Here is a 26,179-nt window from a genome sequence, read left to right on the forward strand (position 1 = left end):
AATTACTTTGACACCTCGGTGGAGGATGAACTTAAGGGGAAGGCCAATTTACCCGATAAATTCTCTGCTAATGACATCGCAAAGTTCAAATCAATGGACAACCCTAAGTACCATCTCAAGAATTTCAGAGCCACCATGGCTATCAAGGGGGTTGATCCTGATTTATACCCCGTAGTGTTTCTTATGTCTTTGGAACCGGTCTTTCAAAAATGGTATTGTTCCCTCAAGGATCATCAAACCAGTACTTTGGATGCGGCATCTCAAGCATTGATGGAGCAATACCAGCAGAATATACAACTGCAAATGACTCTTCGAGAGTTGGAGGTGCTTAGGCAAGGGCACTAAGAAGGCTTCACCAATTACCTCAACCGATGGAGGGAACTGGCCTCCCAAATGGTACCCCGACCATCCGAAAGAGAGCTAGTCAAGATCTTCATTGTCGAACTCTTACCAAAATACAACACTCATATGAAATATCTAAGCCTAGAAAGCTTCAAAATGACCCATGATATTGGGGTCGACATCGAAGATGACCTCATGAAAGCCCCAGCTCCTCAAACCAAGAAATGGAAGGTTAAGAAGGCCGAGTCCACAACCAAGGTCCACGAGGTAAATGCTCTAAAAGCCCCTAAGAGACAAGTTCAAAAGGGAAGAAATTTCAAGAACAACCAACACAACTTTCAAAATCGGCCCCAAATAGTTTTCGCTAACCTAGGTATCTCTTATTCAGATGCTTTCGACCGGTTGGTGGAGAAGCAATTGATCAATCCTATTGGTCCGACATAAGATCCTCCGGCTGATAAAAGGTCTCAAAGTTGGGACCCGAGCGCCTATGGAAAATTCCATCAGGGAAATGGGCATGACATCGTGAACTGCTTCAAACTTAAGCATCTGATTCAGAACATGGTAGACAACAAAACTGTAACACCCCGACAATTCCCTTTTTCTAAAATAACCCTTTTTATAAATATAACTATAGAGAATTATCAAAGTATTATCGCCCGTGTGAAAACGTAACGGCTTATTCAGAATTTTCCAGCGGAAAACATAAAACTAACTTTTAGGTTTATAAATAATCGATTACATATTAAATCCAAAAACCAATCAACGGAAATAAGGAAATATAAAAAGTACGACAAGTTTCAAGTCCAAAATAACAAACTAAGTCACTTAGCAAACAAAACTAAATACAAGCTCTCTAATCCCGATCCCAATGATGCATCATCTTCTAACCTGTAGATGGGCAACGCTTATTGATCCTTAGAGACTGCTCACCAAAGATGGGTCATCACAGGATCAATAAGGCATAGCCATGATCAACACACACAAATAAAGTACGTAATCAGCAAAGCTGAGTACTACATACCAAAACAATAATAATCCTAACATGATACTACTAAACAAACAATCCTAACATGATACTAATAAAACATAAACAAGGATAACCAAAACATATTGACTTGAAGACAATATTTGACTGAACTAGACCTGTATATCATTAACATTATTTTAATTGAAATAGTCAATGGACCGAGTTTCTACTAGAAGCCTTCACTAAGGAAGACGAGGTACGGGAGCGACTCCGTAACCCCAATGACCTGCGATATCTAGGAATGTTTGACTGAAATAGAACCGGTGGTCAATCCGGCGCCGGGAAAAGTCATAGGCAACCTATGACCCCTACTCCTGATTGTCCGTCACTTCAGACGTGCATAGTCTAAAGATATTGCTACTCAGTCTCACTTTACATGGTTTACAAATTATTACTTTGTTATGACTCAACAATCACATAAGTCATGCATTCACAATTAATCACAACTGTTTTTATCTTGGAATTAATTAAGTGATCACAGAGATGTCAATCATGACTTATTCCAATTATTCTAAACTTTCCTTTAATACTGATCAACCCCTCTATATGGGTATAAGGTTTCAACTAATTACTAAACAAGGTCATCGGCCCTCATAAAGTAGTGAAAAGCTAAAAGGGAACAACGAACAATCGACCTGAATCAATATATATAATAATCTAATGTTCCCAACTAACATGTTCGCATCAATCATCTACTAACATGTTATAATTCTCATAACGAAATATATATGTTCAACATGTCCGTCCAACAATATTAAACATGTAATTCCAACATAATCAAGTTCATCAACAAATTTCAACATGGTTTCAACAAATAACACACATTCCAAGCACACAGGTATGTACGTACCTTGTGTAAACAAACTCATAGGCTACTTTAACACTTTCAAAAGTCTCCTAAAGAGAATTCTCCGCCTAAAACAACCAACAAACAATCCCAATCCATTTCTAATCATTGGCAACCATAATAAGGCATTCTAAATGCATCCTAAACATATTTAGAACCTTCCCCAATATCAAAACTTAAACATTTGATTTCCTAGCATCATAATTATTGAATTAGTGATTGAAATTCGTTGAAAACTTTTTGCAAACATCGTACTTTAAATTTTCAGCAATATAAATTCATTTAAAACTTCACCAAGGCCAATCTACGTCCCTAGTACATCGAAACAATAAATTTAATAATCCATACTCGTCCTACCATGATTTACAATCATATAAACCTTGAATTTCATACTTTAAATATTCAAAAATCAATATTTCGATGTAATTAGATAATCTGAAAATTAAACATATTATTTGAACATAATATAAAATTCTGAAATTCTAATTAAATTAAAAAAATCATAAATTTATTAAATCAAAGCATAAATTAAATTAACAAATAATTAAAATAATTAGTTTACTTAGGGTTTAAGAAATCACCAAGTAAAGAGGAGGGTTTGGGCGGCCGGCGGGTTAAGTCGCGGCGGCAGGTGGTCGCAAGGATGGCTACGAGTACGGACGGCGGCACACGGTGGTGGTGGCTGCGCGGATGAGCAAAATCAGCCACGAAAAGTAGGAGGACAAGCAATAAACAGAAAAGAACGAAAAGAAAAAGAAAAAGGAAGGAGGAAAGAGAGACTACCGGGCCGGCGGTCAGGGCTGTGCTGGCAGCGGCGGAGTGTCAGCGGCAACGAAGCTCACGGTGGTTACTGGTTTGAACAGACACAACGAGTAAGGGTTTTTCAAGAAACAAAAACCAAAAAAAATATAAAGGAGGAACGAAGGAGAAGGAGATCGAAGAAGGTGGGAGAATTACCGGCATTAGGGCTCGCCGGTGGCTGCGGCTGCGGCGGTTGGGACAGCGACGGGTGATGGTCCGGCGGCTGGAGCAACGACGTGAAGGAGGAGAGAAAACGGCTGTGAGAGGGATGAGGGTTTGTTGTTGTACGTGAAGTTAAAGGAGGGAGAGGGGTGTATGGCTTGCTTGGCTTTCACGTGAATTAGAGTAAGGGAAGGAAGGTTTGAGTTTTGGGTTTTAATGTTGGGCTTTCCCAAGTGGGCTAGAATTAGGATTTAGCTTTTATGATTCGAATCCAAAACTGAATAGGATCGTTTTCTAAATTCAATCAATTTTCTAAATTCAAATTCTTTTCAACTTAAAAATCTAAAATTATTTTCGATTTCGTAAATCGTTGAAAATATTAAAAATGTAATAAATAAATATATGGTAAATATATATTTATTTCCAAAATTCATAAATTCTTATCTAAATATATTAAATATATGTTAAAATATATAAATGAAATATATAAAATTACGGGGGATTACAATCTACCCCTCTTAAAAGAAGTTTCGTCCCGAAACTTGACACGAAAATTCACATATCTTTCCAAACTTTTCAACTTATTCTTACTGGAGAAGTACTTTGTGCCACTCTTGTGCACTCTTTTGCCAACTAAAAGTTACTTGTAATATTCAAGAACACATTTTCTTATGCGGAGAATCTATTTACTTGCATCAACATGTATAAGTTGCTAAAAATAAGCATAAAATGCATAAAAATGCCACAAGAATAGGTAAAAAGCGCGAATTTCTATCGCATTCTACCCCCCTTAAAGAAAACGTGTTACGCCCTCGTAACTCACCTCAGAAAATAACTCTGGATACTTGATCTTTATTTCAGCTTCGGCTTCCCACGTTGCCTCTTCGTACTCGTGGTTCGACCAAAGCACTTTCACTATGCTGACGTCCTTATTGCGTGTACTACGCACCTTCCTATCAAGGATTTTCACAGGCCTTTCCTCGTATGTGAGGCTACTATCAATCTGCATTCTCTCAGGCTCTAAGATATGATGCTCATCAGGGATATAGCGCTTTAGTTGGGAAATGTGAAATACGTCATGCATCTTTTCGAACTCCATTGGCAAGGATAACTTATATGCTACTTTCCCTATTCGTTGCAGAATATCATATGGGCCTACATACTTGGCACTTCGCTTGTCCTTTTTCCCAAATCTCATCACACCCTTGGTTGGTGATACTTTCAAGAATAATTTGTCACCTACTGCAAACTCATCATCTCTTCTTTTCAAATCATCATAACTCTTTTGCCTATCCTGGGCAGCTTGAATTCTAGCCTGAATCATTTTTACATTCCTGACAGTCTCCTCAATGAATTCTGTTCCCAAAACTATATTTTCACTGAAATCATTCCAGCAGGTGGGACTTCTACACTTTCTCCCATATAGTGCCTCAAAAGGTGCCATGTTAATGCTTGCATGGTAACTATTGTTGTATGAAAATTCGATCAAGTCTAGATGGTCTTCCCAACCACCCTTAAAGTCAATAGCACAAGCCCTCAACATATCTTCCATAGTCTGGTTAGTTCTCTCAGTCTGACCATCGGTTGCATGGTGAAAAGCAGTGCTCATTTTCAATGTTGTCCCAAGGTTCAACTGGACCTTTTGCCAAAATTTCGAGAGGAATCTTGAATCACGGTCTGAAATAATATCGGTTGGGACCCCATGCAACCTCACTACATGCTTAATGTAAGTCTTTGCAAGCTGTTTCTTTTTCCATGTCTCTTTAATCGGAATAAACACGGCTGATTTTGTTAGACGGTCCACAATCACCCAAATAGTATCATTTCCGTTCTTTGATCTAGGCAAGGCAGTAACAAAATCCATAGAAATGGAATCCCACATCCATCCCGGCACTTCTAAAGGTTGAACTTTCCCCAGGGGTCTTTTGTGGTCTATTTTGACTTTCTGACAGGTTAGGCATCTAGACATAAACTGAGCAACTTCCCGTTTCATATTAGGCCACAAATAGATTTGCTTCAGGTCTTTGTACAACTTGTCACCCCCAGGGTGCACAGAATATGGAGTATTATGCCCCTCATCCATAAGACGTCTCTTGAGTTCTTCACACTTCTGTGGTACACACCATCTCCCTTTAAACCTCAAACTACCATCCTCATGTATCTTGAAATCTACTTCCTTCCCTTGCCCCATCTTTTCTTTGATCTTCTCTAAGTATTCATCCTCAGCTTGACTTTCTTTAATCTCCTCGAATATGGACAACCCCAATGATAATGCATTCAGTTTTGCTTTGGTTTCCCCAGGATTTACTATTTCCAGACTAAGTCTCTGCATATCTCGACACAACTCTTCAAGAACTACCAAGACATTCATACTATGGCTCGATTTCCTACTCAATGCATCGGCAACCACATTTGCTTTCCCCTCATGGTACTGAATGTTCAAATCATAATCCTCGATCAACTCTAACCATCTTCTTTGTCTCATGTTGAGATCTTTCTGGGGGAAAATGTATTCTAGGCTTTTGTGGTCTGTAAAGATCTTACATGTTGCCCCATAGAGGTAATGTCTCCAAATTTTCAAAGCGAAAACAATCGCAGCTAGCTCTAGATCGTGGGTAGGGTAATTAGGACGCGACGCATATGCAATTACCTTACCATTTTGCTGTAACACACACCCCAAGCCATTCTTCGACGCATCACTATACACCTCAAACCCTTCATTCCCATCAGGCAAGGTCAAAACAAGTGCGGAGGTTAAACGCTCTTTTAGAATTTGGAAAGCTTCCTCACATTTTTCACTCCACTGATCAAATTTTGATTCTTTCTTCATCAAATTGGTCATTGTGAGGGGGTCGAAAAAGCACGAGGCTAATGCATGACCTCGTCCCTCGTGGGCGTGACGTCGTCAGATCAAGTGTAATTGGATTTCCTGTGAGTTTACACCCAATCGACTAGTAATATAGGAGTCGCCATTTAGTTTTTTAACGACAATGAGAAAAACTGACAAAACCCGGTTATCGTGACATAAAGGGAGTGCAATTATGTTCGACCACGACGGCCATAGGCTTCCTTGTGATCCCTGGTGTGGGGATCTCTCAACGTACACCCGCAGGACAGAGATTGAGAGTTCGGGGGACTGTAGCTACCGAGAGGAGTGCTCATCGATAATACTCCAGAGGCAGGTTATCCTTACTAGCTCAGCATAAATAATTGAAGGAACATGCGTTAAACTATTAAACTATTCTGAATTGATTTTAGCAATATGCAACACATAATACTAAAGCGATCGTGATTATCTTATTTAGATTGATTTAAGGTACTTAGCATGGTAATTCAATTGTCCAAGATATTATCTTATTAGGCGTAATAGATCAATCAAATTAATAGTTTGACAATTTTATAAAAGGGTGATGAAAGCGATTAAATCATATGAGGGACACATTACAACGCACCCTTGAGAGGTGCGTTGTGGTTCTCAGAAAACTAACCACTTGGCTTTGCTATTTCTCCATTTATTTAAAGAATCTTAGGTTTCTAAGCAATGTTCCAGTATTTAGGCTTAATTCATCAAGCTACAAGGGGCAGGACGCGTTCTGTTCGACTTTTGGGTCGATTGCGACAGAACGCTGGATCAATTTCGCAGCGTGAGGCTTAGGCTTAAGGCTATAGTCAATACTCAGGTTATGGAATTGTGTGTTATTTTCAAGTCGGTTTTAGGCTGTATTTATAGGAAAAGAGTGTGTGGAAAGATAGATTTTAAGATACGAATCCAAAAAGAATCCGGAAATAAAACGGCCCCAGGCATTCAGCGCCTAGGGCTGGGCGCCGAAGATTTCGGCGCCCAGATCCAGGCGTTCAAAATAGGATCTGGGCCGAGTTTTTTGTCAGATTTGGACTCTTAGAATACGGAGCTTTTGAGATTTATCCGAGTCTTTTAGTGCATATTAACTTATGACGGAATGCGTCTGGGCCCGTTACGAACTCTAGGTTCGTTAGGAATTTAATTAATACGTAACTCTTATTTTCGAATTATACCAGGAATGCAAATTCTATCTCTTTTAGGATTTATGTTGGAGTGCAACACCTAATTCTGACAGGTTTCTATCTTTTATGACTTTGCCACTTTTAACAACTACCTTTTACGGCAGTTACTATTCTTAGCAGGTTTCTATAAATAGTAGCTTTAGCTGAAATGAAAGGGCGATTGAGATTCGTTATTTTATAGGAGATGCGTTGCCAAGTGGAGATTTATGTTCTCATCATCGAACCTTCCCTTTCGGGAATGGGGACAAAAGTAGGTGTCTACAGTTAGCCCCCACTTTGACTGAGTCTCGAGATGAGACGATGGTCAAAGTACTAGACGGAGTGTGTCATACAAGCCATGGTGTATGTGACCTGTTTTGCGAGGGTCTCACGAGCCCCCGAGTGATAACATTTTACTTATGGGTCATCACTTGAAGTGTTAACACATTCCTCACGTGTCATTGGAATTTGTTAACTGATAGTATAAAAACTCCCTCACTTTGTCATTGGAAGTGTCTAAAGATGTTTTCGAAATCAAAGCTATAAAGTGTAACTAGGCCTGGCCAAGATTAATCACGAGGTAAAACATTTTTAAAGATTCTCATTTTCAGGGTTAGCTAAACGAGAAAACCCCCTTGTTTTTATAGGACGTAAAACGAAGGAAAATCCAGCACATCGGTTTTTTTTGGAAAAACGGAAAACCGATTCTTTGATTTTTGGAAAAGGGAAACCATCCTTTGATTTTTGGAAAAGGGAAATCATCCTTTGATTTTTGGAAAAGGGAAACCATCCTTTGATTTTTGGAAAAGGGAAACCAGGAAAAGTTATCGCAGCAGCGACTAAGGACCTGCGCGGTTAGTGACGCAGACCCCGCCCGCTGAGGTGGGCGAGCCTGTCCGCTGAGGGTGGACGCCCCGTTCGATAGAAGTGGACGAATCTGATTTGATGTTTTGAAAATAAGGACCTACGCGGTTTGTGACGTAGACCCCGCCGGCTGAAGATGGCGAGCCTGTTTTTGTTTTTGAAGAATTTATTTTCTTGTCATTTTTGAAAACTGAGGACCTGCGCGGTTAGTGACGCAGACCCCACCCGCTGAAGGTGGGCGAACCCTGTCCGCTAAGGGTGGACACCCCGCCTGCTGAAGGTGAGCGAACCTGAATTCGTCTTTTCGGTTTGGGACTCGCGTGGTACGTGTCGCGATCTTGCCCGATTGAGGTGGGCAAGTCCCTATTTAATTTGTTCTTGTGATTTCTTTTGAGAATTTCTTTTTTATTCATTCTTGTAAGAGAGAATTCTTTCGAGGGATGCTCGGATTTAGTTGCAACCTGAATGTGGGTTGACAACGTGCTTAGTCGGACCATTGTCTCGTGGTCATCATCTTTCATGGTTTTGAGCTAGTCTTTACGGCTCAATTTTGCCACTACATGGGTCCTTGATTAGGGGACTATGTATAAGTATCAACGGTGACCTTTGTCTTGAGGTCGTAATCCAGTTTTATCTTTTGAGATTGTCCAAACACGGGACGTCGTACAGCGTAGTCTGGGAATATTGCTTTTAACTTTGCATACTCTCTTTTGAAATATATATTTTCTTTCGAGCCCCCCAAGCACTCATGCTTGACGGTCAGTTCTTGTCAAAGAGGTTCTTTGGGGATACGCATTTTGTAATGTCCTTGATCGTGTTTGGGATCGTGCTCGTAAGTGTGAGCGATCTTTGTACTGGTATGCTACTTTGATGAAGTCGTGGAGTGCGACTTCATTTTCCGGGCGACAAAGTTTGCTTCATTTTTCAATAATTAATACATCGAGCTTACTTTGGCCCGGATTGATCTTTTGACAAATAAACGCTTTTTAATTTGAGAAACCAACGACTTGATTTTTTTGTTTTTGTGTTTCGAAAAATGACCTTGATTTTTATTTTTTCCTATATTGCCTTGACAAATGTACACATATTTTTTCCTTGAGATGAGTCTAAGTTTCGACAAGTTTTAACATTTGTTCTCACTATTCGGGCTCTAAAGGTGCTCTGGGCTTGATCTTGATTACAACAGGGCCTCCTGTCTACTAACACGGTTTTAAGTCCTTTCCTGCTCCGCGTTTCGAAGGATCCGGGCATTGGGCTATATTTCCGGCGCCCCTGGCCAGGCGTTAAACATTTCGGCGCCTAGCCTTGGGCGCTGGAAATTCTATTTTGGCAGTTCCCGGATTTCTTAACGCGTTTCCGAATGGGATTAGGATGTTACTTGATGCTTTCGTGTATATATGGGGGTTAAGTACGTCTTTCTTTTTCACCACTCTCAATCTTCCTCTCTTTTGCAATTGCTTAGCTTTATTCTTCCCTACTCTTGCCATGTCGATTCCTCCCTTCTCCCTCCAACGAGTTGTTAGGCGCTGGCTAAGAGCCATTAATCCCACAGAAAAGGCTTTGTTGAAAGGATACCACTTAGAGGCATTCTTAGGCTTACAACAAATTAATATTGATTATAATTTTCTGTATGCGGCCCTGGACTTTTGGGATTCTGATCACCATGTTTTTATCTTTCGGGGCAATGAAGTATGCCCTTTGCTAGATGAATTTGCTGCGATCCTTGGTTATCCTACCAATGCTACTCCTGCTACCCCTGGCACTGTTGAAGAGGGTAAAACAACCATAAGGGCTTTCCTAGGACTAGATGCTAACATGCTCGCTGAGATCGTTGTGGGTGATAAGGTTAATTTGGCAAAGCTTGTAAAACATCACTTTAGACCTAGTAAAAATATGACCGAACAGAAATTGAATATTCGAGCACTTGTATTCTGCCTGTTGAACCACTATTTACTGTCGAATAACAATGGCGAGTTCGGTGACATAAGGTTGATCCCCTTGATCAGCCAGATGGAAAGTTGCTATTCCATTATGGCGTTGGTTGTTGTCGAGACCTTACTGAATGCGGATGAGTTGAAAATAGATGCCAAGTCTGAAATTTTTAAGGGGAGCCCCCTATTGCTGCAGGTAATCGATCGTTTATTCGCGCAAAGTAATACGCCTATTTTTTCTTTTTCTTTTGTTTTTTCGTTTGCCTCGACAGCCCCCTGCCTGGAGCTGATTTTCAGCGCCCAGAGCTGGGCGTCGGAATTTCTGGCGCCTAGTCCTGGGCGTTGAAAGTGCGCCCCAGGCAGGACTTTCATTTATTATTATTTTTCTGATCGTACCCATTTTTTGCAGATTTGGCTCATGGAACGATTTAGGCTTTTAGAAGCTCCTGCGGATCCTAAACATTATCGCCCTATAGCCTTGGGTAACCAAAAGTATTTGCACCAAGGCCAGGATGAGGCCGAGTGGGCCTCCTATTTTACTCATAGCATATGCTCTATTAAGTGGGTGGTACCGTGGTGGGGTTTGACTAATATGACGGGGGGTTCCGAGGCATTAGTTTATGTTTCTTTGTTGGGGCTATCTCGGCCCGTTTACATCTTTCCTTACCGAGTTATGCGACAGTACTGCTTAAGGAAGACTATCCCGTTTTCCGATACGGTACCACCTAAAGTAGCGGTCTTTTCCGAAGCACGGGTTCAAGCGTGGGCTAAGTATTATGGTGGCCTCCCGTGTTGGACCGTGGCTAGAGATGGCTTTGTGGGTCTTTCCCGAAACTACATGTTGTGGATGAGTTCCGATGATAAGGCTGTGAGAACTAAAGCTCGAAATGAAGAGCCGGCTGAGCTTTTGATACCTCGAGGTAGGGCTAAGTATGAGAGCCGTGATACTGCTAATCCTCGCGACCATGGTATTAAGACTGTAAAAGCTCGTCCTGATCGAAAGCGAAAGGAAGTTCCTCCCCGTTCCAGTTCTAGGCCTAAAAAGGTGCCTAACACGAAGGGGCCTGCCGTTCACAAAGAAATGCAAGCTCTCGCGGAGATCGTCGCCGGAATAATGTATGGGTTAGGAAAGTTCAGCCCCTAGTAGAACCAGTGGCTAATCCAATTGATGTTGATAATCCTTCCCCTACCATTGTTTGTGCCCTTGAGGTTGAGCGGGCTATAGTTGTTCAAACTGAAAATGTTTCTGAGGCCTTGGCATCCTTGGAAGTTAGTGTCAAGGAGCCTGTTCTTATGGATATTGATATAGGGGCAGCGCAGAAGCCTGTGGAGGTGGACCCTGTGAACATTGCCCTCTACAAAACTTTATTTGATGATCCGGAAGAACTCGAGTAGTGTAGTTCTTGTTAGGGTGTAGGTGCCCTTTATTTATTTCAGTGCTGTTTGTTTTTCATTCCTTAGCACTTTTTGTTTTCCTTCTTATTTATTTTTAAATATTAATAAAGGCGTAATTTTATTTTTCTTGTTTTCCTTTTGCTTCTCCCTTTTTTTTATTTGCTCATTTCCAACACTTATGCACATTATATTTTCATTTGATTGGACCGAATCCATAAATAGGATTCCCTACGTATCCTTGTTAAGTAACTTTAACTTAGAATCAGGTCGCGCGTAGTTCTAGCTAGAATAAATTCTAGGATGCCGAATTCGATAAGTACGTTCTGAGATGGAAATCTCTCATTTGAAACGGTAGAATAAGTGAAGTTTATTATTATTTTAATCTGCTGCTTTGCCGTAAGCCAAAAATTTGTTTTATATATTTTTTTTGAGTACATGTTTTTTTTGGTGGTACGTATATCTGAATACGTGCTGTACCCCCCCAAGTGTTTGTTATTTTTCCGTGTATGTGCGGATAAAATGACAAGCACTTATGGGAAAAATTTGGCAAGCAGAGAGAATCAGCGCCCAGGCTGGGGCGTTGAAGATTTCGGTGCCCAGCTTTGGGCGTTTGAAAATGATTCTTGGGGAGATTTTTTGGCGCGTTGCTTCTTTTCCTTCACATGTTCTTGCATTTATTTCTTTTTCTTTGTTTCATTTTACTTTTTATTCGCCAGAAATCAATTTTGACACTATTTCGGAAGCTTTTTGGACTGTTAGCGTTAAACGCATTTTCGTCCGGATTAATTTTTTCTATTCGTAACTCGAAACGGCTTTGAAAATGGAGTTAGGGTGCAGAAGATATGAAGATCTTTGCGTAGGCTTTTTGGGCGAGTTGAGGTGCGTGTTGTTAATGATGGGGATGATGGGTTCATGTTTTATGAATTTTTTGAGCAACATTTGCATTGTTTGATATTTTTTTGGTTTCTTTGGGTTGCACGGGTTTGACCTTTATGTCTTGGAAATATGAAGGGGATGGTGTGGTTTATTTTGTGGATTTTCGGGAATTGGTTTCGATGTCACGATTCAAGACCGAGTGGGCCTTGCTATTGGGCCTAAAGTGGGCCGCTTCCTTACATTTTTTGATTATGTTTTTCAAGTATGATTAGTGCTTATTTAGTGTTAGAATAATATTTTAGTAGAAATTTTACGCCTTTATTAATTTGGAAAGTAAGGAAAACACACTGAAATAAATTAATCAATATTCTAAGGGTTCTTAGGACCATATCTAGAGCTTTATTCTTTCTATCATCTAAAGAACTACTAGGCGTTTTGCTAAAGTGCTCTCTACGGCTCAAGCCTTGGGTTTATTCTTGTAGAACCTTGGTCCTTCGCCTATACTCATCTTGAACTCTATTCCCTTTGCGTTGACCCACTGACATGTCTTCACCCTTCCATTCTGGGCCTCTTCTAGTGTTGATGTAGGAGTGATTAACCGAGTTGGATCGAAACCTTCATCTTGTAGAGCTAGGGTAGTTATCACAGTCTCGTCCTCCATAGGCCTCGATTCGTTAAACAATGTCCATAGAGCTTGGTTGTCCAATATTTCAGCTGTTTCAGTCTTGGTGAGGTGGGGTGCCTCATCCAAAGTATGAGAATCATGGAAAATTTCAAATCCGTGTTTTAGCAGGCCATCCTGAACGAAGGGTTCAGGGAAGTCACATCATGGGTGTTCTTCTCCTTCCTTGACAAACATACCTGTTGTAGACACCTACTTTTGTCCCCATTCCCGAAAGGGAAGGTTCGATGATGAAAGCGTAAATCTCCACTTGACAACGCATCTCCTATAAAATAACGAATCTCGATCACCCCTTTTCATTTCACCCGAAACCTGCTATTTATAGAAACCTGCTATTTATGGAAACCTGCTAAAAATAGTAACTGCCGTAATCGGTAATTGTTAAAAGTGGCAAGTCATAAAAGATAGAAACCTGTCAGAATTAGGTGTTGCACCCCAACATAAATCCTAAATGAGATAGAAATTGCGAGAGAATCCTATTCCTAATATGATTCGAAAATAAGAGTCACGTATTAATTAAAATCCTAACGAGCCTAGAGTTCGTAACGGGCCCAGACGCATCCTGTCACAAGGTTAATACGCACTAAAAGACTCAATTAAATCTCAAATACTCCGAATTCTACGAATCCGAATCTGACTAAGAAAAACAGCCCAGATCCTATTTTCAACGCCTGGCTCTGGGCGCCGAAATCTTCGGCGCCCAGGCCTGGGCGCTGAAAATACATGGTACGTGTTTTTTCCTAATTCCTCGTGGATTAGAGTTCTGCAATTCTATCTTTCCACGAACTCTTTTCTATAAATAGGGCCTTAAGTTCGACGTGAAAAGAAAACAACAACACACAATTATTATTCTGAGTATTGACTCCAACCCCTAAGCCTAAGGCTCACGCTGCGAAATTGATCACGCGTTCTGTCGCAATCGATCCATAAATCGAACAGAACGGATCCTGTCCCATAACTTGAGATTCGTTAAATAAAAGGAGAAATAGCAAAGTCAAAGTGGTTAGTTTTCTGAGAACCGTGACACACCTCTCAAGGGTGCGTCGTAATGTGTCCCTTTTCTATGATTTAATTGCTTTCCTCGCCCTTTTATGAACTGTTAAACTAATTAAATCTGATTGTTCTATCACGCCTAATAAAGATTATGTTTTTGGGAAATTGGATTATCATGCTAGGTCCCTTAAAACAATCTAAATCAGATAATCGCGCTCGATCTAGTACTATATGTTGCATATTGTTAAAATCAACTCAGATTAGTTTAATAGTTAACGCATGTCCCTTCAATTATTTATGCTGAGCTAGTAAGGATATCCTGCCTCTGGAGTTATCGAACAGCGAGTACTCCTCTCGGTAGTTACAGTCCCCCGAACCCTCAATCTCTACCCTGCGGGTGTACGTTGAGCGATCCCCACCACCAGGGATCACAAGGGAACCTACGGCCGTCGTGGTCAAACATAATTGCACTCTCTTTATGTCACAATAACCGGGTTTTTGCCAGTTTTTCTCATTGTCGTTAAAAACTGAATGGCGAATCCTATATTACTAGTCAATTGGGTGTAAACTCACAGGAAATCCAATTACACTTGATTTGACAAAAAGAAGCGTCACACCCACGAGGGACGAGGTCACGCATGAGCCTCGCGTTTTTTCGACCCCCTCACAGTGGCGACTCCACTGGGGATAGTGAAGGAAATACTCGTGCTCGTAGGTAATCAAAATAGACGAAGGGTGAAACGATCCTACCCCGCGTTTATTTCCCCATCAAGTTGGGACGACCTGAAAATCAGCATATTAATGTGAACGGACAGAACCGCATAACGAATCTTGGCTCCCTTGATGTTTCATCTCGGGAGTTGGGACTAAGGATACCCATCGCCAACCGGGCGGTGCATACGCTTTGAATGTTGTCCACTCGGCACTTTCGCTAGTAGTACACCCGTCCCAAACCCAATCGCTCGCCCACTAGGTCCCTCTCGCCTGCATGCCCCCTTGGCTTGCACTTGCGGGTTGGCCTTCTGGGACGAAATTTGTCTGTTGAAAGCACTACCCCGACCGTGGCATGTGGTGGATCTGCGATAGAAGCGGTACCAAGCCAGGCGCGAATAACTACCCATAGAAGCCTATCATAAACTACATGACATATTATTATTCCCTCATGATGGAAAGTTAGTTATGTGTAGCGAAGTGTATGATTGTGTGTGACAAACTATCCTAGAAAAACCAACGACCTAAAAAAAAATTGCCCAAATATTCATAAACCAATTAACCAAAGAGTTATACCAAAATACGTGTTCCGCAAGCCCGAACGATCGCCACAAAAATAAGCGACGCTCGGGATGGCCGTAACGAATCCCACAAACGCTGCACAACGCGTAAAGGACGTTATAAGGCAAGCACGCAAAATTAAAGTCGCAAAAACAAGAGTAGACGTAAACAGAAAACGAGAACCAGCCAGGGACGCATTTTCAACGCCCCTGGCTGGGCACCAATATTTCTCACGCCCTACGCTGGGCGCTGAAGTTGCTGCCTGGCCTTTTGGTCAGGCACAACAGCCTCGGTGCCCGCGCATTAAAATTACGTAGCAAAAAAAAAAACTTTTCGTGAAAATTGCTGCAAGGGCGTATGAAAAGGCACTCGATTCTGAAAGCGACTAAAAAAATAGTAATAAATAACTCTTTGTGTCGTTGTTAGGCCTCCTATGACGACAATGTTCGGCACCAAAACTGAGCATGCTAATTAAATGACCTTGAATGTCACATGGGCAAAGTATTCAAAAAAATAATGTTCAAATGAAGTTTTCAAAGAAAAAAATAATGTTCAAATGAAAGTAAATCCGAGTCTAGACTAGGCTATGCCAAAAGTACAATCTAAATCCTAAGTCTTAGTTGTCTTATCCATAGAATCGGTCCTAATACTTCGTGTCGTTCTACAAGTTAAAAGGTTAAACCATATTGAGTCTCCCCTCCTAACATTTAAATCAATAAGCACCCATATGTAATTGTCATCCCTTGCTAAGAGTCTACGGCCTCAATACTCTCTCTCACCAATAAAAAGAATATATTATAGTATTTGCAAAATGGAAACAGTCACATTCTGAAAATCATTCCCCCATAGTCGCACAACCCCCAAAGTGAACCTAAGGTGTCAATACCGTTAGCAAAAATTAATGGCCTCAAGGCTTATGATCACATTGGGTCACGACTATCATAGTCCTCTCGAGCCACTCGCTCCTTGAAATACTCCTAAGTACGGACTAAAAAGATTTTCCATGAAAGCAACATGACCAACCATGAAAATACCCAAATCGGCATACCATAAGGCTGCCATTGGGGTAAAGCAATACACACTAAAAGAGCAGCCGCACTAATGATTCTAGTCTTGCAAAAATAAAAATTCGATCTCCCCAATTAACTACCTTGCCAACATTAAGCAAAATGGCGCATGACAAATGAACACCGAAGGGTTAAAATCTAAAGTGTCAACCAACGAAAGTTATGGTCCAATTAGCCTATGTCTGAGAGTCGCTTGGTCAAGTGCTATAGGCTGACGCCGCGTCATTATTTTGAGTCTAGGCCACCTCCTTGTATTCATACACGGGTTATAATCAGAAAAGTTAATGAAAGTTCAAGTCTAAATCACAACTTCCATCCCGGAAACTGGAATCTGAAAAGAATTCTGAAAATTATTTTCGATGTAATTCTTTCGTTAAATTTCAATAAGGTAAAAATAACATTTTGAATCTACGCTATTTGCACATTTTAAGAAACGACTAAATACGCTTGCAAAGTAAGACAATTCAAAGGTCCACCCTATGCCTACTAAAAAGGTCCACCCTAGGCCTACTAAAGTTAAAGGTCCACTATAGGCCTACCAAACGAGGCTCACTCAGTCTCGCCTCGTGACTCAAAGACCACAACCATCTACCTTTTTAGCCCAAATATAAAATATTTTGAAGGATTTATGTTGGGAGAAATCCCAAGAAAAAAGAGAAAATAGAAAGAGAAAATAGAAAGAAAAAAGGGAGAGCGAAAAGAGCGAGCCATGAAATACTTAGCCCCTACCTCGCAAAGTGCGAAATTTACCCAAGTAAACGAAGGAAAAGAATTGGGTCAACCAATCCAAATCATAAAATTCTACGAGGTCTACCTCTTCCAATCTTTATGTTCTTAGACGCCTTCGCTCTGGGGCCCCTATTCAGCTCATTTAACCCATCCATGTTCTCATTGCCATAACCCAAGAAACCATTACCTCGACTCTTGTTCTTGAACTTGTTGTCAACCGCAAACCACGCACGGCCATTGACACGTGCGTCATACCCGTTATTTCCAAAACCTGCTCTTACATCACCACTAGCATAATGACCATATAACTTGTGTGGATACATCCTGTTGAGCAGTCCCCATGCTGCTAATTGGCCTTGGTTGATACAAACTCATGACGCTAGTTTGAGGCTGCAAATTGTGAGTCCTAACAGATGTAATCCTCATGCTTGACCAATACCTATACAAATTATCCTATCTCATTCAACCCATCTTTCAAACCGTCTTGAGTCACGAATAAAAAAGGACAAATGAAAAGTTCAAAAGTATAAAAAATGTGAATAATAAAAAAGAAACTTTGCAAAGCGCCTTAAAAGTTCGTCTAAAAAGAAAAAGAAGCATTTAGCGGAGCAAAAAAGATCCGCCCAGAAATAATTTCAGCGCCCACAGCTGGGCGCCGAAATCTTTAACGCCCCAGCCTGGGCGCTGAATCTCTCTGCTTGCTAAAATTTGTCCAGAAGTGCTCGTCATTTTATCCGCACATGCACGGAACAATAACGAACACTTGGGGGGTAAAGCACGTATTCAGATATACGTACCACCAAAGAAATACATGTACTCAATCAAAAAAAATATAAAACAAATTTTTGGCTTACGGCAAGGCAGCAGATTAAAATAATAATAAACTTCACTTATTCTACCGTTTCAAATAATATGTTTCCACCTCAGAACATACTTATCAAATTCGGCATTCTAAGAAACCATTTTCTAGGCTAAGAACTACGCAAGACCTGATTCCAAATTAAATCTATTTAAGGAAGATACGTAGGCAATCCATGATTTGGTCCAACCAATTTGCAAAAATGATAAAGCCTATATAATAACAAGAATAAAAATAGAGTCCTTTATTGAAATTTAATTACTTGCAATCCAAGTCGAAAGAAAAATTTAAGTCAAAGGAAGAATCCAAGTCATCAAGATGCCAAAATTAATGAGCACACATCGAAAAATAATAAGGGCACGTACCCTTGCCAGAAGGAGCACTCACACTCCTAGGCACTTAGCCAAGACTCAAAAGATCGCTTTGCCTCAATTAAATGGGGGCTGGCACAAGCGTCCATGACCTCTAAAGTACTCGACTTGACCCTCCCTAAAGCGGACTAACTCACTTAAAGACCTTCTTTCACCACTAGACATAGTCGTTCGCTTAAAGACCTTCTTTCACCACTAGACACAGTGGAGGCTTGCTTTGAGCTATTTTCTTAAACATTTCCCCAGCCGGATCATGCATTGGGTTGGCTCTGGTTTGAGCTAGGTCACGAACTACCTCAGCTAGTTGTCTAACCACTTCAGAAATCTCTTGGCTAGCCATATCCCTTCTCCTGAATAAATAAAAAGGCTAACTTTAATATTGGTTGGACATGACATCACTAAGGCACTAGTTCGACAACGAACCTACTCACAACAAGAACATATTTAAGCGCAACCTAGGGGGAAAGAGTTGGCGCCACTTTTGGGCCTTCTCACCCCACTATTCGATGCAAGTAGATTTAGATGGTTGCTACTAAACCACCTTGCACATAAAATTTCATTGAAGAAATAACAAATAATCCCTTTGCGATACCCACAAGACTTAGGATTGAGAATTAAACTTAAAGGATAACGAAAAAGGAAATTCTATTCTTTTATTAAAACTCCAATGAATAAGTCTTACATCCACTAATGCCATAACATTTATTCTCCAACTATAATAAAACTAAAACCATAAATAGTAGCTTTGCCACTTTATTAATCAACGAAAAATAAAACTAAGGATTACATTTCTCTAGAGACTAACGTCATCACGAAGATCATTTCTTTCCTTGTATTGCTCTGGAGTAAAGTCTTGATCATTAGGATCATCCAAGTCTTCTTCCGGATCCGAGTCTTCATCCATAGCCTCATCATTTTGTTGTGGCTCACTATCAACCACATTATTCTCTTCAAGCTCATCTTCAGATCCACTGGATATCTCAATGGTTGGTTCAGGAACTATAGGGTTAGGATTTTCAATCTCTACCACATCATCATCACTATCCTCCTCAACATCACTAGCTTGCTCATCATGGATCATGCCATCCTCACCATCACTTTCTATTCCTCCATAGCCCATACCTAGACCCGCAGAATACTTTCCATCCTCATAGCTAATTTTCGCAACCTCTAGGATAGTAGCAAGAACCTCAGAATCATACTTCCACCTACCATCACTAGTCCCATATTTGTACCAATTAGGGGTACAATCACCATCATGCATGGCACTGAACCTATTCTTGAGGTCTATGTAGGGGTTTTTATGTGGTAAACAATGTATAATCATACTCGCCATCATATCTTTGTGCCTAAGGTGGGGCATATCCTTGGTCGAAGCCAAATAGTCACAAGCAAACACGATCTTTTGAACATACATGCGAGGAGTCTCATTATCTATCTTCTCAAAGTATCCTAGACTGGTGAACTTAGAAGGTAGCATCCTTAATTCCTGAAAATTCACAACTCAAAAGTCTTACTAACGCGTTTCCATAGAAATTCCAACCCCAAGGGATACAATAAATAGTTTGTGGAGCCATAAAATTTCAATGCACAAATATATGTTCAACATGAAATATGATGCAATTAATCACATAAAGCAAGATAAAACATGATTAGAACATATACATGGCAATTAATATTCCACATAATCACATAAGATGCATACTTAAACTAATATGCCCATTCTTAATCTACCCGTTTCTCACTTGAAAATAATATTAATTTTCGAAATTAATTAAGAAATAACTCCTAACTTTGTTGAAATTATTTAAATTAAAATCGAAAATTAATAAAAATTATTAATTAAATAAATAAATGAATAAATAAATTTCGGATAATTTAAAATAAAATAAAAGAAATCCGAAAAAAAAATTCGAAGAAATATTCGAATAAATAAATAAATAAATAATTAAAATAATTCGGATATTTAAATAAAATAATTTCCGAAATTATTAAAATAAATTCGAATTAATTACGAAATTTTCGAATAAAAAAAATCGGAAAAAATTAATTAATTTTACGTAATAATCCAACTTTTCAACTCATTTCAAACGACCCAAAATAATTGATATTTGACCTTTAAAATATTGAGTACTCAAAAAAATACGTTTTGACTTTAGGAAAATAATTTTCGAAAATCCTAAAGTTCCGCAATCATAGTTTAAGGATTTACCACTTTGCACTATTAGTTAATGCAAAGCAGCTCTCAAACTAGAGCTCTGCAAATACCACTTTGTAACACCCTAATAATTCCTTGCTTTTATAAAACCATTTTCCAACTTAAAATAATGGAATTACTAAAGCATTACCGCCACCGTGATAACGGTTAAGGCTATTACCAGAATTACGCAGCGGAATTAAGTGTCAACTAACTTTTAAAAACCATAATTAATGAAATATTGAGGCCTCCTACAATTTGGAACCATAATGGCCCAAAAACCAAAGTATACAAAGTTCAACAATTTCAAACGTAATTAAAGTATTAAACAAAATAGTTTCAAAGAACGAAAGCATGCAACTCTCTCAATCATCCAAAGCCACATGATTTCGATCGTACTTGATCTACCAACCTGCTATATTATTCTACTCCCCAACAATGCAAATGCAAATGATGGATCATCATAGGGTCATTAAGGCAAAGGCCATGACCAGAAACACACAAAGCACGTAGTCAAGAAAAGCGGAGTACTTACAAGCATAGAGTAAATGAAACTAAAACATGCATCACTCACTAAGTACTAATCAACATGCAAAAGCCATATAATAATTAACAAACAATCATGAGATACAAGACTCGACTCTTGACTCACAATTTAATTAGAATAAGCTTCGAACGGGCCAAAAGAATATTCCATAAAGGAAAGGTGATGGGAGCCAACCATACACCAAAGAATAAATAATAAAATCGGGCCATACCGAGTGTCGGGCCATACCGACGGAATTCCTGCGCATGATATAAATGAAACAACGTCTTGTATCATTAGTAGGAGTACGAGCTTTCCGGCAAGACTCCCCCCATTGTTCATACTCAAGGTATATACGTTCCAAGAGTTTTGAAGCTTGTTCAGGTTGCACTTTACGTTTATTAATATTTTATTAAAAAGCGCACTCACGACTCACCAACATGCACCCATACAATTAATAAACAACAACCAAAACAATCTTATTTTAAATGCGTTAGGACTTGTGATCAACCAAGCAAGACTCTTGTGAAATTACTACCATGTTCCTTCTGACCAAAGTCAGAATCCACATCATGCACATTAACATGAGGGTTGTACCCTTGCACGACAAATCCTAATTCATTTCATACATAATATTCCCAACTGAACCCTACATGTGCGGTGGCTTACGTGAGCTAACCCTTCACATGTGGTAAAATAAATAGTACAACGAGGTACAAATAATTGGCTCAAAGTATGCTAGACATCCCGTACAATAGCATACAAATAAATAATCCATCCCTTGCATGTGAAATAAACCATACATGCATAAATGTTGAACAACATGATTGACAATGAAATCCATACTCATAATAATCCCAACATGCTTGTTCAATCAACAAATCAATAATTCCAACAATAATAATTCACATGATCGTCCACCAAATCAACTATGAATTCACCAAGTTCACGTAATACAATTCACATCCATAAACAATCATGTACTGTCCCTTGACAATTAATGTGGTCGCCCTAGACTTGTACGTACCTTGAATACCTAAGCGTAGGGGCCACTTTGCAATAACGAGCACTCAACTAGAAATCACCTCCTATCATCAAAATAATGAAACTTAAATTATTTCCATGTTCATTAAATTTCCAGCAACTTTATGAAAATTAAAACCTCCTTTAGACTTTAGAATTCAATCGTTTTTCAATAATAAAATCGTCTCAATTTGCGAAATCAATCCCTAGTACAAAAACATACTTCTTCCGTCTTAAAAATCAATAAAAATCAACACTTTAAAACTTTATTCAAATCTGAAAATATAATTGATTATCATAATTAATATCATCACCTAATTATGCTAATCAATTGACTCATTAGGTCTAGGTTAAAACCCTAACTTGAAAATTCCAATAAAACAAGTTTAATATCATAAAAATCAATGTTTTATTAAATAAACAAATCTGAAAATTCATCCTTTAATAATTAAAACAAAGCTAATGAATCACAACACACAAATCCTCAAACCACGGTATTCATAACCGGTTCCCAGCATTTTAATTACTCAAAACAATATTAATATAATAATTTAAAATACGGAATTTAAATAGAATAGGTAAGGAAGAAGAGAATTATACCAATCCGGCCTATAGCACGGAACAACCACGAATATAATGTGAATGGGCGAAAAGAATTAAACAACGAACGAACAACACACACACACGACCGTGTGTGTGCGCGCAGCAAGGGCGACGAGCAACAGGGGTGCGCGCTGCGATGAGGGGACGAGGGCAGCAGGGGCGCGCGTTGTGCGCGAGGAGAGAGCGAGAGAAGGCGAGAGTGTGGGCGCTGTGCGCGAGGGAAGGCGAGCGAAGCAGGGGCGCGCTGTGCGCGAGGGAGAGAGGAAGAGTGGGAGCGTGCGAGCGAAGGGCGCGAGGCACGCAGCGCTGGGCGTGAGGCCGAGCAGCACGAGCGCATGAGCATTGCTGTGTGGGCGTGCGGTGTGCCGAGCAAAGAGAGGAGAGGAGTGAGGTGCAAGAAATAAAAAAGGGGCTTTATGAAATTTTAGGGGTTCATTTAATGATGGGGGAGTCTATTTAGAGGCTCCCTAATCCCTTGATGCGCTAGGCTTAGGATATTTGAGTTGGGCTTAGGAATTAAATGAATTGGGCTAACTTAGGATTTAATTTAAACTCTTTGGATTGGGCTTGATTAATAAAACGAACTGGACTTTTATTTAAAACCCGAAGCTTTAAAAATCATTTGCAACTCATTTAATTTCCCGACTCAAGAATTAAATTCGTTTCGTAATTAATTAAAATAATAAATATTCTAATTAATTAAAATACATTAAATAAAATACATTTAAATATTATTTAAATGTTAATAAATCGTAAAATGCTTTATAAATATAATAAAATATACTTATAAATATTATAAAAATACGAGGTATTACAATACCGTTAAGGGTTCTTTGACATGGGGGAAGAAGGGTGGTTTGTTTTGTCTTGGCTGGCTTAAGGCGTAGCCTAGACAAGTAGTCAGCAATATCTTCCTCCGTTGGCTCATAGCCTAGGCCAAAGGGAGTAGATTTGTTTGGTAGGGGATAGAACATGTAGTTCTTCTTCCTTATGCCCAATGGAGTTCCTGGGAAATAGCCTTGAGCTAGCAATATTTAGGGATGACTCGGGATGCACGCGGATCTAGAAATGCTAAATTATAGTCCTCAATGACTTGGATGGCTTCATCCACTTGAAAACCGTAAAGGTCATCTGCAGTTTCGGTCGTTCCAACATAGTACAACTGACGTCGAGAGGAGGGGCGCGTATTTCCAGAATTACCCTGTTATGGTTAAGTTTAACCATTTGGTGCAAGGTAGAAGCCACACCTCCTAAGTCATGGAGCCAAGGGCGTCCTAAGAGGAGGTTGAAAGTGGGCTTGATGTCGATTATTTGAAACTCCGTGGTACGTGCCACGGGCCCGGTTTGTATTGTGAGGTTGATTTTTCCCAACACAGGCCTTCGAGAGTTATCATAAGCTCGTACCCCTTGCGTGGAGGTTTGGAAGTCATCGCTTCCTAGCCCCAAGCAGTGGGCGGTTCGCAATGGGAAAACATTTACTGCTGAATCGTTATCTACGAGTGCTAGGGGGATGTTTTGTCCTTTGCATCCAACCACTAGATAGAGGGCCTTATTGTGGGAGCCTCCTTCTTTAGGTAAGTCTTTGTCAGTAAAAACTATTGCTTTTTCCTCAACATCTCTTGTGACGTGGTTAACCAACGAGTCAGGTGTGATATCTGTAGGGACTGAGATGAGATCAAGTGAGCGAATAAGTTTTTCACGATGTTCCTTTGAAGTGCACATGAGATCCTAGATGGTAATCTCGGCTTTAGTTCTTTTTAGTTGCTTCAAGAGAGAATTTTCGATGACTTCTGCGACGGTGGTGTGCCGTATGTTTTCAGGAGTCTGTCTGACCGGGATGTTGTCCCCGGGAGGTGGGCGAATATCCTGTTGGTATACCCTTCCAGACCGAGTGAGATTGTCAATTTCGGACTCTTGAGGGGTGGTGTCAATGGGATCATGCCCGGGCCAAGTTTCAGTAAAGAGGTCCTGGCCCGATACCTGAGACAGGTAGACATCTTCAGCATCATCATCCCACACACCGCACACTTCTCTCTCGATTTGATCCATAGGGACCATGGCGAGTGGTGCACCTTGAGGCGTAATATACACAGTAGGGTCAAAGTTCTTATTTTCTGGTTGATCGAGAGAGATGTGACAAGAACCAAGTGGGCTCTTGTTGTTGTTGGGTTTGCCAACGTTAGAGAGAGGTATTACTTCATCCTCTATCATATCCTGGATCGTGTTTTTTAGATTCCAACAGTTTTCAGTATCGTGCCCATTTCCCTGATGGAATTTGCAATAGGTGCCCTCGACCCAATATTTATTTTTGAATGAAGGGTCGGGTGTGGGGCCTATGGGTCTTAGCTTTCCTTGATTGGTTAGTCTTTGGAAGGCTTTTACCAGAGTCGACCCGAGTGGGGCAAACTTTCGATCTCGGGTCCACCTTCCAAGGCTCCTTCGGGTTGGGGTTTCTTCTACGACGTGGACCTCTTGGGCTTGAGGCGTGTGGCCCCTGTTGTAGGTGTTACTTTTGTATGTAGGCTTGCTTTGTACTGTTTTTGCGAGGTCATCCTCGATCTTTATTCCTACATCATAAACCCTTTTGAAGGTATCAAGGCCCAAGTACCTAAGGTGTTGTTTATAAGCTGGGTCTAGGTTGTCAATGAATTTTTGGACAAATTCAGTTTCAGGAGGCCTATTGATTAGTTGGGCTGCTTGGTCTCTCCATCTAGCAAAATAGGTCGTGAAACCTTCATTTTTCTTTTGGAAGAGGACTTCCAACTCGCGCATGGTGACTTGAAAATCCATGTTTGACGAGTATTGCTTGACGAAGACATTGACAAAGTCCTCCTAAGTGGGGAAGAGCTTAGGGTCCTGGTGGTAGTACCATTTGAGTGGCACAGGTTCCAAGGACAAAGGAAAGGCAGGCAAATAAGTGGACTTGTCCACATCTATCAAGTTCATGGCATTCACAAAGCTCAAGAGATGATCACGGGGATTGTCTGTGGCTTTGAACTTTGGTAAGTCAGATGAACTGAACTTTTTCGGTAGTTTGCCGGGAAAAGGTTTAGGATCGAGGGAGAAATACTTGCTCCCCATGGTTTGCTGCAGAACCATTTTTTCGATCTTCTTCTCGTTATCGAGGTCATTTTTGGCTTGCGCAGCTGCTAAGGATTCGTTTTCCATTTTCAATGGATTCATAAGTTGGGTCATTTGGACCATTTGGTCTCGTAATTCTTCCATGGACATGTTTGAGGGTGCGAATCGAGGTTGGAGAAGCGGAGATCCTTGAAAGGGGGAATGACGGATGGAGCTTGGAGTTACTAGACCTTGTGTTGGTGATGTAGCTTCGAGACGCACTAACCTTTGATTTTCAGATAGATGCCAAGTGGCAGAACTAACCCTATGCATAAGACAAGCTAACGTTTAGGCCCAAAGTTAAGCATTACTTAGTCTAGACGTCTGACTCTTTCTATTGGTTTTCTATTCTCGCTCTTGTTGGTACACTTTTGGCTCTTCTTTTGGTCATTCTTTGGATTTTCGAAACATTTGCCCGTGTGACATTCAAAGTTATTTTAATTAGCATGCTTTGTTTTGGTGCCGA

This window comes from Spinacia oleracea, chromosome 4, assembly GCF_020520425.1.
Source record: "Spinacia oleracea cultivar Varoflay chromosome 4, BTI_SOV_V1, whole genome shotgun sequence".
NCBI classification, from domain to species: domain Eukaryota; kingdom Viridiplantae; phylum Streptophyta; class Magnoliopsida; order Caryophyllales; family Amaranthaceae; genus Spinacia; species Spinacia oleracea.